This window comes from Diabrotica virgifera, chromosome 8 (genome assembly GCF_917563875.1).
Source record: "Diabrotica virgifera virgifera chromosome 8, PGI_DIABVI_V3a".
NCBI classification, from domain to species: domain Eukaryota; kingdom Metazoa; phylum Arthropoda; class Insecta; order Coleoptera; family Chrysomelidae; genus Diabrotica; species Diabrotica virgifera.
This window is the reverse complement of record NC_065450.1, coordinates 78000695-78014529: the sequence shown is the minus strand read 5'-3', so window position 1 is coordinate 78014529 and position 13835 is coordinate 78000695. Positions and strand designations below refer to the sequence as shown.

General features: G+C 32.8%; 1 protein-coding gene and 1 long non-coding RNA gene across 3 annotated transcripts in view; both read left to right on the top strand.

The window, feature by feature from the left end:
* Window positions 1-13835, top strand: part of LOC126890531 (integrator complex subunit 14) — a 74811-nt gene that overhangs the window by 32590 nt on the left and 28386 nt on the right. The window lies entirely within an intron of this gene.
* Window positions 2106-4525, top strand: LOC126890532 (uncharacterized). Of its 2 annotated transcripts, none has more exons than XR_007700348.1 (3): window positions 2106-2360; window positions 2421-2729; window positions 3536-4525. It is a non-coding gene; the product is annotated as an uncharacterized LOC126890532 (long non-coding RNA). The 2 variants fall into 2 exon arrangements; XR_007700349.1 differs by having other exon boundaries at window positions 3127-4525.

Below are 13835 nucleotides of genomic sequence, written 5' to 3'. Positions count from 1 at the left end.
CCATTTTGTTTTGGTAGATGTTCTCAATAGTTTTTATGATATCTAGAGGGACTTCTCTATTATACAGAAGATGGATTACATCTTCGAGTCTTACTCTGTCAAATACTTTCTTTAAGTCAATCAGACATAGAAATGCTGGTCTATCATACTCTAGTGATTTCTCAGTAATTTGCTTTATGACGAATATTGCATTTGTACACAATCTTCCAGTACGAAAACCCTGTTGTTCATCTGCTAAACTTATCCTCTGATTCATTACGTCTTGTAAGATTTTAGTTGTAAGTTTTAAGGGTAGTATTTAACAAGTTGATAAAGTTTGTTTATTAGTAAATGGTTGACTTCAATGGTCAATACTTGTACTGGTACTTCAATAGTATAAAAGGCCCGGTTTCAGGTAAAATTTAAATATGTTTGAATGTTCGTTTTTCTATAATCTTAGCAATTAAAATAGATTTAATTTATTTTAAAAACATTAATTTCGGGTATATAAGGCAAAGCAATATATTTTACATCCGTTTTTTTTTTTTTGTTTTTGTCGTCATAATTACATATTGTGCATCCTTTGCTTTATTATAGGAGTACCGTCTAGTCAGTGTTAATTGTCAAAAGACCAACTCTGTCTACCTGGTTTGCTTATCGCTCCGGACCGGTCTTAACAATGGGCCAAGTCAGATAAATTTAATATTTACGACCGCACTAATTGAAGTCAACCATTTACTGCTAAACAAACTTTACCTCTGTAGTTTTCTGGCTGCTTTTTATCTCCTTTTTTGAATAGTAGGATTAGTTCGCTCGTTCTCCATTCTTCCGCTATTTTATTGTGTTTTATGATTCTGTTAATTGTTCTGTCATTGCTGCTCCACAATATTTCAGTAATTTGTTTGGTATTCCATCCTTAGCTTCAGCTTTTCGAGTGTTTTTCGTACTTCCTGTGCACTTATATTAACATCCTCATTTGTGGTAATTTCTGGTGTTTCCGGTTCTAGCATCATTTGTTCTTCCTCTGCATAGAGTTTTTTAGATAGTCAATCGATGTATCCTTTTGTATATGTTTTGGTTCTATTAGCAGGGCCCAAAATATCCATGATATTTATATACCTAAATATCAGATATATATGATATATATCCAAAATGTGATATTTATGATATTTTGGAAAACATTTCAATAGAGAAACTAAAATGACCAAAATAAGACCAATAAGTAGAATGTAACAATATAAAAGATATATTTTTACTTTAAATAAAAAATACAAAAATATAACAGTATAAAATATATAGTTTTACTTAAATAAAAAATATAAACGTACGTATAGTAGTATGTTACATAAACAGAAAACAAAATGATACGAATATCCAAGTAAAAGCTAAATTAACTAAAAATATTGAAAACATTAACTTAAACATAGGTATAGGTATTTCTATTTTTCCAAAATAATTTAAAATTCTGAACATTTAAAAAACACAATTAAAATTTAGAAAATTAATTGAGATGATGGTTCAACAAGTGTCAATCAAAACCAGTAAAACCAAGACTTAATTCTGCCTCTTCATTTTCCCTTCTTTCAGTTTCTTGTTCAGGCCAAATCCACTGCAAATTGTCACGTTTTTGGTATGAAGAACTGTTCAAATATTTTTAGACATGAATACAAGTTTAGCAGCATTTTCGGTTCCTAAATTATTTCGTAATTTGGAATGCACAAGTCCAAAGCTTGAAAAGCACCTTTCAATGCTTGGCCACAGTTTTTTTGCTTATACGAAACAGTTAGTTCACTCTAGTTTTTATGCGGTTCCTGCGCTTGCAGAAACTCCTAGCAGACTGCGTAGTAGACTAGGAGGAAAATGTTGCTGTTGCAAGATTTAAAATATTCCGATAAAGAATATTCCAAAATTATAATAAAATAATTATGATTATCGATTTTTTTCAAAAAACTGAAAATTAAATTCATAAATGGTAAAATCCTTTATGTACACACTTGTATAAAATTTGAAAATTAATATCTTCTAATTATTGATTGAATGTATTCAGAAAATTAATCACAAGTAACTATCTAAATTGGTGACATTTGGCAACAGTGAGTAGATCTGGTATATGTATATTCCAAACATAACCTTATATTATAAACAGTTGTTTATTTAGAGTTATTTATTATTGTTTTCTCATATTTTGCAATTGTTAAGTTGGTTTACTTCGAATTTAATATGCATTACTGTGGTATTTCTCCAGTTTTCTAAGAAGTTTGGTGATTTTGAATTGGGATTATGATGAATTTAACCCAAAGGCAATGTGTGTTTATTTATGTGGCAAAATTCCAGGCACCATAAAAATTTGAGTTTCTTCCTGTTGCCCATGGATGAAATCGGTAAGAACGTAAATTCTATTTAATATCATTGACATCATTTTTGACGTGCTGTCGTTTTAGGTTTGCAGAATGAAAAGAAATTGTTCAATGTGATATACTTTCTATGAACAGTCCTCAATATTGTTACATTAACTTTTAAATATGCACTTTACATCTTGAGGAGCAGGCCTTTGCAGAAATACTGAAAAGCGGGTTGCAAAACAACGCAAAATAAAACAAACGAAATATGTCTTGAGATTAAACATTCAAGTTGAAGGTGTGTTCTTTCTTAAACTGAAATGATAATTTTGTAATTCTGTAGGCACATCTATTGAGAAGTTACAACCAGTGGCAAAGTGCCTTAAGGGAATCTATGACATATAATTGAAGGTATGAGTACATATATGTTTCAAATTAATTGTTGGATGATTCTGAAAAAGTGTACATTTTTTTCATGAATTTGGTACATAACTGTCTTTATCTAAACTCTAAAAACCATTGACATCTGTTTTGAAAAACCATGTTCCTAGAAACCATTGATAACAAATATAGACGGTTACCTCTGCATTTATTGTATCATCTTACTACCCTATCCATAGTGAGTCTAATTTTTAAATCTATAATTGCTTACGTGCTGGTTTCATAAGGATGCTTCAAAAATCTATATGGGTCTTACTAGGCAGCACAGCCATGCCTTTAATAGCTTTTCCAATTATATTTTCAATATGCTTATTCTAGTTAAGATTGCGGGATAAAAAGACTACTAAATATTTGAGTTCATTTTTAGCTATCAGCATTGGCTCTACAGCCCATGGTGGGTCTTGGCCTGTTCCAGAATCAGCTTCCACTCTTTCCTATCCCAATCTTTCCAATTTCTCACTCGAGCATGGATTTTTGGTATATATGGGATTATATTGTGATAACGACCAGATCTATGAAAGAATAGTATGTTGTTAAAGAAGATTGTGGTGACACTATTCATGAATATCTGATAATATTGGTTAATGTGAATGGAGTCCAAAATGGGTTTAGGCTGTTATATAAAAAAACTAGGTCATTAGCATATGGAAGTAGGGCGACATTATCTGGTATTAAATTATGTGAATGAGGAGAATTAAACCTAAAAACTCTATTTATTCTGCTAATCAATATGATTTTAATATATTTTAATATAAAACATATGTTATTCTTTCTAGGGACATCTCCTCTGAAGGAATTACAATTATTTGCCAGTATGTCAAATGAATTTATTGATGAAAATAAAACTAGGTACATGATTTATTATTTACTTCCAAGGGATTCTAAGATACTATGTGTAAAAAGTCCAATATGCAGTGATGAGCATGCTAATAACTGGCAAAATATGGGATATAACGCCAAAGATGGGAAACATGGGATGCATTCTGAAATAAAAAGAGATGAAACTGAGAGAAATTATCCATATAAACATATAAATCAACATTACATTACATAGTTTCCCACCTTTAGACGTATCAGATGAGTATGAGAACTGTCACTGTGACAGGAGAATTTTATAAAATACTCCTGTCACAGAGATCTAAAGGTGGGAAACTATGTAATGTTATCATCGGCTAAGAGTGTTAACCTGTTAACCCCATTTTTCACTGTGAGTGATATTGGGGTAGTTTCTACATCTGTGTACCTTCATACCATGTCCCACAAGCCCGCTGGTTCCACTGTAGTTTAGAGATAGCTATTTCTAAACTACATTGGTGTCGGCGGGTTTGTGGGGTGGTGTATGAAAATACACAGACCCAGAAACTAGCCCAATATCACTCAAAGTGAAAAATGGAGTTAGCAGGTTAAAACTCTTATCCAACGTTATGTTAATTTATTCGTTTATAACGATAATTTCCACTTCTACCAGTTTCATCTCTTTTTATCTCACAAGTTAATATGTTTTCCATCTTTTGCGTTATTTTGCCGGTTATTAGTGTGAGTGCTCATTACTGTCTATTTACGATTCTGTGATTTCTTAATATGATGCTGAGTAGGTGTAGATGAGTATCTACAACCCTTTCAAAACAGAAATTTATGAGTTCATTTTATGTACCTATTAAACTTTATTTTAAGGATGAATTTGAAATGCTTGTAGGGAATATATCTGTAAAAATAAAATTGGTATTGTAAAATTGAAATTCTCAAAATATAATTTATAATTCGAATGTATTATTATTTTTTTCCTCTATAGAAAAGTCCTCTTATTAGTTTCCTCATTAGCTCTTTTAACAAGACATCAGTACTTCGTTTTTTAGATTTCTCACAAGGATTCAGATCCGGAAGATCCTGCGTAGATGCCAGTACTTACTTAATTACTTATTCCTCTTCACTCCATGCGGAGCATAGGGCGTCAACTGTCTGCCTCCATTCTGTCTTATCCTTTGCACTGATCTTTATTTCTGTCCAGGTTTTCCCAATAGGGCTTTTCATTCACAGTCATTTGTTTCGAGCTTCTGTCATATGTCGTATAATCCGTGTATATTAGTATTATACACAGATTATACAACATATGACAGCAGCTCGAAGCAAATGACAATCAATGAAAAGCCCTATAGCATTAATTTCTTTTTCAACAATTCTTTTCCACATTTCTACGGGTCTACCTGGTCTTCTCTTTCCATGTGGTATATATTCTAGGGCTTGCCTCGCTATGTCTGTGTCAGGTTTCCTTAGTGTGTAGTGTGTGCCCCATCCAACTCTATTTCCTTTTGCATATTATCTTAGATATACATAGGTTTCTGGTTAGTTCTTGTCCATAGCTCTTGGTTTGATATACGGTTTGGCCAGTAAATGTTAAGAAACTTCCTTAGGCATTTATTTATGAATACCTGCATCTGTCCAATACATTTTCTTGACACTTTCCAAGTTTCTGCTCCATATAGTAATACAGTCTTCACGTTGCTGTTGAATAGTCTTTCGGTTTTAATTGTCATCTGATGTGAAGACCACATTTTCCTTAGCATGTTAAATGCGTTTGTAGCGTAGACGCCAGTATTGTACTATTTATTTTTGTACTAAGACAAATCACAGAAAAGGCCATCGAGTACAATAAACCAGCATATCTATGTTTTACCTGACAAAGGCTTTCGATCGCGTCCAAGTCGAAGACGTCTTACACTTAGTGTATAGAAGAGACATGCCAATCAATACGAACCACCGAAAACATATATTTCCATAATCGAATACAGGCAAAGATAAATGGAAAACTAACACAGTTGAATGGGGACTAATACAGAATGGGGAACAAAAAACTCCAAATATTAGATTATGCAAACGACGCCGCATTAATCGCCGAGACAGAAGACAACTCCAAAGATTAATACACATCTTCAATACAACAGCCAAGAAATACAATATGATAATATCAGCAGAAAAAACACATGTATGACATCTAAATACCCACTACGAGGTAAAATCGAAATTGATGGGAAAATATTAAAGCAAGAAGCAAGGTTTAGATATACCCAGTTACGGAGATGTTGAGGAAGTACGACAACAAAGCTTAAAAGCAAGTAAAGCGGTGGGATCTCTTAATGACACAATCTGGAAGAACGAACACCTAACCTAAGACAAGACACAAAAGCAAGAATCTATAAAGCAGCAATTAGAACTATATTGACATACACGGCAGAGACAAGACCTGACACATCTAAAACGAGACGACTACTAGAAACAACCCAGATGAAAATACTTAGACGAATATCAGGGAAAAGTCTGTTGGATAGAGAGAGATGCGAAAACATAAGAAGATCATGCAATGTAGAAGACATAAATGGATGGGTGACAAAACGGAAACTGGAGTGGAACGAACACATTAGTAGAATGGCAGAGGATAGGATAGTACGAATAGCACGAGATAAGTCACCAAATGGATGAAGAAGTATTTGCAGACTAAGAAAAAGATGGTGCGATAATTTAAACAATTTAGGAGGCTAATATTGAAGAAGAAACAGTCTTTAAAGCCTACCTACAAGAAGGAAGAAGAAGAAGATTATAAGCTTTCATTCGACACTTCATTGTCATTCAATCTGTATTAATAATGGAAGAGTTATATTTACGGCGCGTCGAATAATATATCGCTTGTACTATCCTGGAGAATTTAAAACCGTATTTCCGATTGCATTTTTAAAACTGGAAGTCCTTTGCCAAATATCTCACCTTTAGTACCATCCTTGGATTATAAGCTTTCATCTGACACCTCATTTGTCATTCTATCTGGTATAATGACTGAGGAGTTGTGTTTACGGACAGACGGACGTATATAATCAACGCTTTCACATTTTTTCAAAATTGAGTGAAAACAATATTTCTTTAGAAATCCATAAATATATTCGCTAATAAGGAAGAAACTAATTTGCAGTGGTTATAGCCAACCTTCATTAGTGGAGTAGGCATTAGAAGAAGACCAATGAAGATAAAGTAGAGCCCATTGTTAGACCAAAATTTTGTTTATATAGAAAAAATTAGTTAGTTGAAAATAGTGGGTACATAATCTCAATGAATCCATTAAAGCTGATACATTTAGTCTTCAGAACAACAATAATAATTATTTATGAAACTATCGATAAATTGTCAAGAGCTTCGTAAACGTTAATTGTAGAAAAGTATTCCTTATTTGGAAAAATCTATTTCAAATTTAATTTGTCCTATTTATTTTCGAGCAGTGTATCAAAAATAATGTTGAGCAGTATAACACACGCTGTTATGCGCTTGCGTCCGGCTGCAAGGTCTCGATGCGCAGTGGGAAAAATGGAACATTTTTTCATAACGTACTTCACGGCAAGTGACTATACTGATTGTTGTATAAACCTATATACTGTGGCTTGGCGTTGAGGCTACTGCTGTAAGTAATTGGTTAATTCGTTCGAGAAATATGTTTTTTTCAGGCCAATCAGATTCAGCGATTGGAACAGACTTTCACCATAATAATGGAGATGTTTTTTTGAAATTTATACCATACATGAAAGACGGAAAAGGTTTAGACTTCGAAGTTAGGGCCATTACAAACGGAACAAAATCTGTGTTGATTGAATTTAAATATTCATAAGCGCTATTCTTTTTGTTCGGCAGTAAGTCTTTCTCCCAAAAAGAGATGGTCCAGTAAGTTTGCCAAAAAATGAGGCGAACCTAGAGCCATATTCCTCTTTTTTAATACAAGTTCTTAATTTGAATTGGTTTATCTTGATTGATTTGAATTCCTGTTAAAAGGCAAGTCAACGCAGTTGCGACGTTGCCGCTTTTGTACCTTCTTATGTAAAAATTAGTACGAAATAAAATACTGGTATCTATCACGATATATATAATATAAATATCATGATATATATCACGATATATATCAGTGGGTATATATCCTCGCGCCCTGTCTATTAGTTCCTTTACCTCCATTCTTTGACCTCTTATAAAGCGCCATATTTCCTTTTGGAGACCATAAAAATCATGTTCCGTTTCTTTCGAAAAACGTTCCCAGTGATCATTTTTTATTCTTACCACTGAGTGTGTTTCATTTCTTTATAGTCTTATAATTATCGTATGCCTCTTGTGTTTTAGTTGACATGTATTTTAGGTAAGCTTTTTTCTTTTCTTTACATTTTTCCTTCACTTCTGTACAAAACCATGGAGTTCTTCGTCTTGGAAGCGGTTTATTTTTATTAATGTTTCTTTCACCAAGAACTTCCTTGGCTGAGGCTAAGATATTAGACTTAATTTTTGCCCAGCTTTCTTCGACTCCGTCACTTTCTGTGATATACATGTTGCTGCTTTTTTCCGTTAGTCTTTTTTGGAATAGGTATCTTGTGGAGTCGTCCTGTAAGCTTTCGACTTTAATCTTGGTGGTGTATTCTGCTGTTTTGTTATCACATATATGTGTTCTCATTCTGATTTTGCACAATACCAATTTATGATCGCTTCCTATTTCTGCTGATGTTAGTGCTCTTACATCCAAGATTAGAGACGAGTGTAACTCTCTATTCGACAGAATATAGTCTATCATAGATCTTTGTCCTCTAGTGTTTTCAATAGTCTATTTGTATTGTTCTTTGTGAGGGAAAAATGTATTGTTCATTCGTATTTCATTTATGCTGCAGAGGTCCGTCAGAAGGTCTCCGTTTTCATTTCTGATATTTTCATGTAAACATAATATGTATAAATTCTGCTTCTTTTTAGCTCTACAGCGTTTGAAGAACTTACGCCTCTCTGAAAAAATCATTCCAATGTTTCCAATTAAGATTAATCTTCTATGTCCTTTTCCCAGTAGGTATCTGTAGATGTGAGTCCATATATCATTTTTACTGCCAATCTCAATCTGTTGATTTTCATCCATAAATTGTCATTTATGACTTCATATATTATTCTTAGAAATTTTCTTTTAAATGTTTAATGATTAACAGAAATAACTCAAGAAAAAAAGTAAAAAAAGAATTGAAATAAAAACTTCACATGTGCTCTACACAATGACATGAGCTAAACGTGTGCTGAACAAATAAACGCCCTTAATAAACGCGGGATCCAGACTCTATAACTTGTTTTCATATTTATGCCTCTGTAGTTTTAAGCAGCTGAGGTTGTCTCTCTTCTTGTGGATTGGACATTATATTTGTTTTTTTAGTCTCCTGGAATTTTTTCTGTGTTCCACACATCTGTTATTAGTTTATGAAATCAGTAGTGCTGTTAGAAGAGAATATTCTCGAGAACGAGAATATTCTCGGCCAGAAAATTCTCTCGAGAATATTCTCGGCAAAAATTTTCTATATTTTTAAAAACCGAAACAAAAATAAAAACTAGATACGGGTCAAATTATTATAATTGAAAAAATATGTAGGTATGATTGTTTTTGCCAATCCCATGAACCACTAGCAAGGGTGTTTACAGTGTCAATATTTATTGTTTTGGTGCAATATTAACGTGCAAGTATTTAAAATGGTGTCATTTAAGCAGAGAAGAACAAGTTGAGGAAACTGAGTTTGTAGATAATTTAGCAACTTTAAAATATGGTGATGAGTCGGCTGAAATATGGAAAACCATACGTTGTAAAATCAATTGAAAAACTAGACTTAATCATATGGTGAAAAGGTACATGTTTCGGAACAAAATTAACTAAAATAGTAGTTGATATATTAAGCATGCCTTCATCCAGTGCAGCGACTGAAAGAAGTTTCAGTATTTATGGTTTTTTTCACAAGAAACTGGCTCACTGCTGAACGGGCTCGTAAGGTAACTTTTATTGCTCACAATTTAAATTTTTTAGACGTAGACCAATCCATGACTGAGCTGGCCACTCGTAAAAAACAAAATCCCACAACTGATCAGTACATTGAAATGCAGATTGTAGATGACTAGGATGAGCTAATGATAGAAATACATTCTGAATCTGAGGTCTCATCTTTTATCATACCACATCGATTACTTGCTGTTAAGAAGAAAATTTCATTTTTTTATCAAAGAAATTTTGTATTTTCTGCTGTTCTGGTATTTTTATATACAAAGAACACTGTTGTTTCGTCTGATAATTTTGTATATAAGATCATGATTTTTAAAACCATATTTTTCATCTTCAACAATATTCTTAAGTGCGTCATGGGGTTCATTCTCAGAAAATTCTCCATATCGAGAATATTCTCCGATTTTTCATTCTCGAGAATTTTCCAACACTAGAAATGAGTGTATGTTCTCTAAGTTTGAGAATTTGAGCTGGTATGTTATCAATACCTGAAGCTTTATTCATGGCCGCCCATATAAAAATTTTTAGGGGGGGGGCGGACGTGAAGATGTTGCACATTACATTTTGTATACATTGAATGACAATAATAATATAGTTTAAAGCACCCGAAAAGGGTGGCCACAGCCCCCCTTCCCATGGGTATGGGCGCCTCTATGGCTTTATTATTCTTCAGTGATTTAATGTATCTATTATTTCGTGTATTGTGGGTGAGTACATATGTTAATTCATTATTCTGGTACTGATTTTCTGTTCTCCACATCCGCTATAGAATGGCCTGAGTTTGTTTTTTTGCTCTGTTGGGAGACCATCGAAATAGTTTTTCCAGCCATCTCATTCCGATATACAGTCGGAAAAATGAAAGAATACCCATGAACGAATATATAAAACACGCTGTATTTTCCTGTCACCGTGTTACAAAGAAAATTGCCCAGCGCAAGTACATGTAATAATAATTATTACATGTACTACTTGCGCTGGCCAATTTTTTGTGTGACACGGTGACAGGAAAATACAGCCTGTTTTATATGTTCGTTCATGGGTATTCTTTCATTTTTCCTACTGTATTAGATATATTGTGTGTTTATTCTTCTTAATATGGAGAAAAACTAGATGATTTTAAATTTTTAAGGGATAGAAAACATTTAATTCCATAACTTAAAATAGGTATAAAAAATCAGCTAATATAACATTGATGTTATTTACTATCCCAATTAAATCAAAATTAATAATCATTTAACCCCTAATAAGGGGACCGGATGATGCGTGGGACTAGCAATCTCACCATCATACCTCATGCTACTTGAAACACAGCAAGGTGCCCTTTGCTCCACTTGGAGATGTATGGTTATGATGATGAAGGGGACCGGATAGTTCAAGCGGTAGAGTGTCTGTTCTCTACACAGAAGACCAGGGATCTAATCCTATCACCAGAATAAAATGTGTACCTTAGATAAAACTAGGGGTAATGATAGACGGTTGAAGCGTAGCACTGGTTCTCTTACCTTCCTTGTTTACTGTAGGCCCAGAGATAGTGTCTCCCTGTCTAACTCCTTTCTCCGTTCCTATTTTGCTTGTTGCTAGACCTTCTGATACATTTATTTTCATAGTTGCATTGTCTTATATGTATTTGAGGAGTTTTTGAAGTTATACTTCTTTAGGCGCGATTTCATTGAGGGTGAAATTTTATTAATCTGCGCGCATGCGCACACAGGCAGTGTGGATTTCGTTACTAAATGTTTTAATTTATGTATTTATCAGTCCAGAAAAGGTGTGGAAAGAATATATTAGTGTTTTTAAATATATTTTTCTACAAACGTGTTAAAAATTCAAGTTATAGCACTCCATAGGAGCGTTAAAAATGCTACTTTAAAGCACCGGTGCTTTAAAAATTTTAAGGCACTGCAGTTAAAAGTGAATTGTCAAATTGTGAAACGTCAAAATATTTATATTTCATTTATTAACATTAATAGATATTACGATATTACTAATACCTATTTACGAATGTTTCTTCTAAAATTTAGGAATATATTAATTTTATAATACATTTAAGTATGTAGTAATTTTCTTTACAATTTTTACTTACCTATTTGTTTTTGTTTATACCTAATATCGCCCTTGTCTAGCAAGTGTCTGCGTGGGCTAGCGGTATGTGTATCTAGTTACGGACCTGTTAGTACTTGGTTCGATTCCCATAAGGAAAGTTTTTTTGTTTATTATTAATGGTTATTGACATCTTAGACTATTAGTATATGGACTTAAAAATGATTAAAAATAATTAAAATAATTAATCGGGATGTTGCCCAACTATTTACCGAGTTGCAAATTTATAATAATTGCCTATTTCAAAATGTACTTTTGAAATTAATTTTTCTTATGCACAAATGCAATTTCAGATTTCTTATTCATTACAATAGTTCACAAAATTTCCTGACATTTTCACGAATCCAACGCACCAAACTGCATTAAAATCCGTCTTACTGCGCCAAAAATCGACAGTAAGGCCTTTTTTTGTGCTTCAATGCCTCGACTAATTCGGCCAGAGATCGAGAGGTCGTGAGTTCGAATCCAGTGTAATCCTATACTTTTTTTATTTTTTTGAAAGCGGTAAGCACAAAATTAGTTTAGTGTTTAGAAAAAAATTAAAACAAACTGTTTAAAGTATACATATTTATTTTTAAGAAATCATATAATAGAAGTATATCTTCTTAGGTGCGTACAAAGTACACACATTCTTTTTTTTTTTATCTAGAGTGTCCTTGAATTTATTTAAGTGTCCTTATTGTCTGTGGGTGTTCTATGGTACTATAACTTTTGCGGAATCCCGCTTGTTCAACAGGCTGGTAACTATAGAATTTATTTGATAGTCTGTTAGTAATTATTTTGGTAAGCAGTTTGTGTAATAATAATACTCAGGTATTTATTAAACATTATATTTAATATAAGTATAAGATTTACAATCTCCACGTTAGATGTTTATATTCTAACCTATATCTAACTTCATTGTGTCAAGTCACGCCTCTTCTTCTGTATCAGGGCCTATTACTACATCTCCCCCATTTTCCCTTTTTTTACAAAACAGTGAACTTTAATCAAACAAAACTATGCTAATAAAAAATACAATCAGAGTAAACTATACTAATATAAAATATAATCAGAATACTTAACAGGCTGTATGATAGTATGTGATGGTCTCAAGCTCATGTCAGTATCACACTCTACTGAACTGCTAGAACTCTGAGCTTTACTACAACTAGGTGTGTCATCATTGTCATCACTTAAATTCTGAGTTTGCCTAATATCATGATCAATTTTTGACTTAAGCAAGTGATAGCTGTTTCTTCTTAAGATGTTTTTACCATTATCAATTAAATAAGACCTTGAAACCTCATGTTTATTGCAGCGGCGGCTCGTGGGTCAATCTTCAGGGGGGTCATTTTGGTTTGAAAACTTCAAACTGTTGATTTTTTAAAGTATTTAAAAGATCTTTTAGCATTTATATTTTAGATAAAAAATACAGACTTAGATAAAACTCAATACTATTTACCCTAGTTTTCCGAAAATTAAATTTGTCTTTTTTTAGAGTAAATCTTTTAAAAAATATAGGAAAAATGGTATGAACAGGTTATTGACTGATATATAGATAGGAATATTTATAGTATAATAAATTGTAAATTTATTAAAACGAAACTTACTTTAAATATTTTTATATTTTAAGTCAATTCTTCTATCCTTTAGTTCTGCAAAATAGTCTATGACCTTCTCATTGAAATTTGGAATGCTCTTGACAAGCGTTTTCTCGATGCTCAGCATAGACAAGGCACTAAGTCTAGGTTGTCCCATCGTATTACGCAGGAATGTTTTTACTCTTTTTAAAGTAGAAAAACATCTCTCACTTTCCACGGTTGTCATAGGGAGTGTGCACAAAATATTTAATAACTTCACTGCTTCAGAAAATGTTTCAGACAAATTCATGTTAATAAAAAGCTGAAGTATGGCTACTGCACCAGCACTATTGCGAAAATCCTCACGACAATATAAGACTTCAAGTTCCGATTTTAGTTTGGAAATATTCACTGTGGGATAATTAGCCGTCACCATTTTTAAAATATTTTGCGGAAAGTTGGTAGTGTATGCTTCAAATTTCTCTATGTAGAATAACTGTGAAATCATGAGATGATCATTGAAACTAAACCTGTGATTTATTTCAGATATAATAATATCACAAATTTCAAGTGCAGTTCGTCGCTTTGGATCCTCTG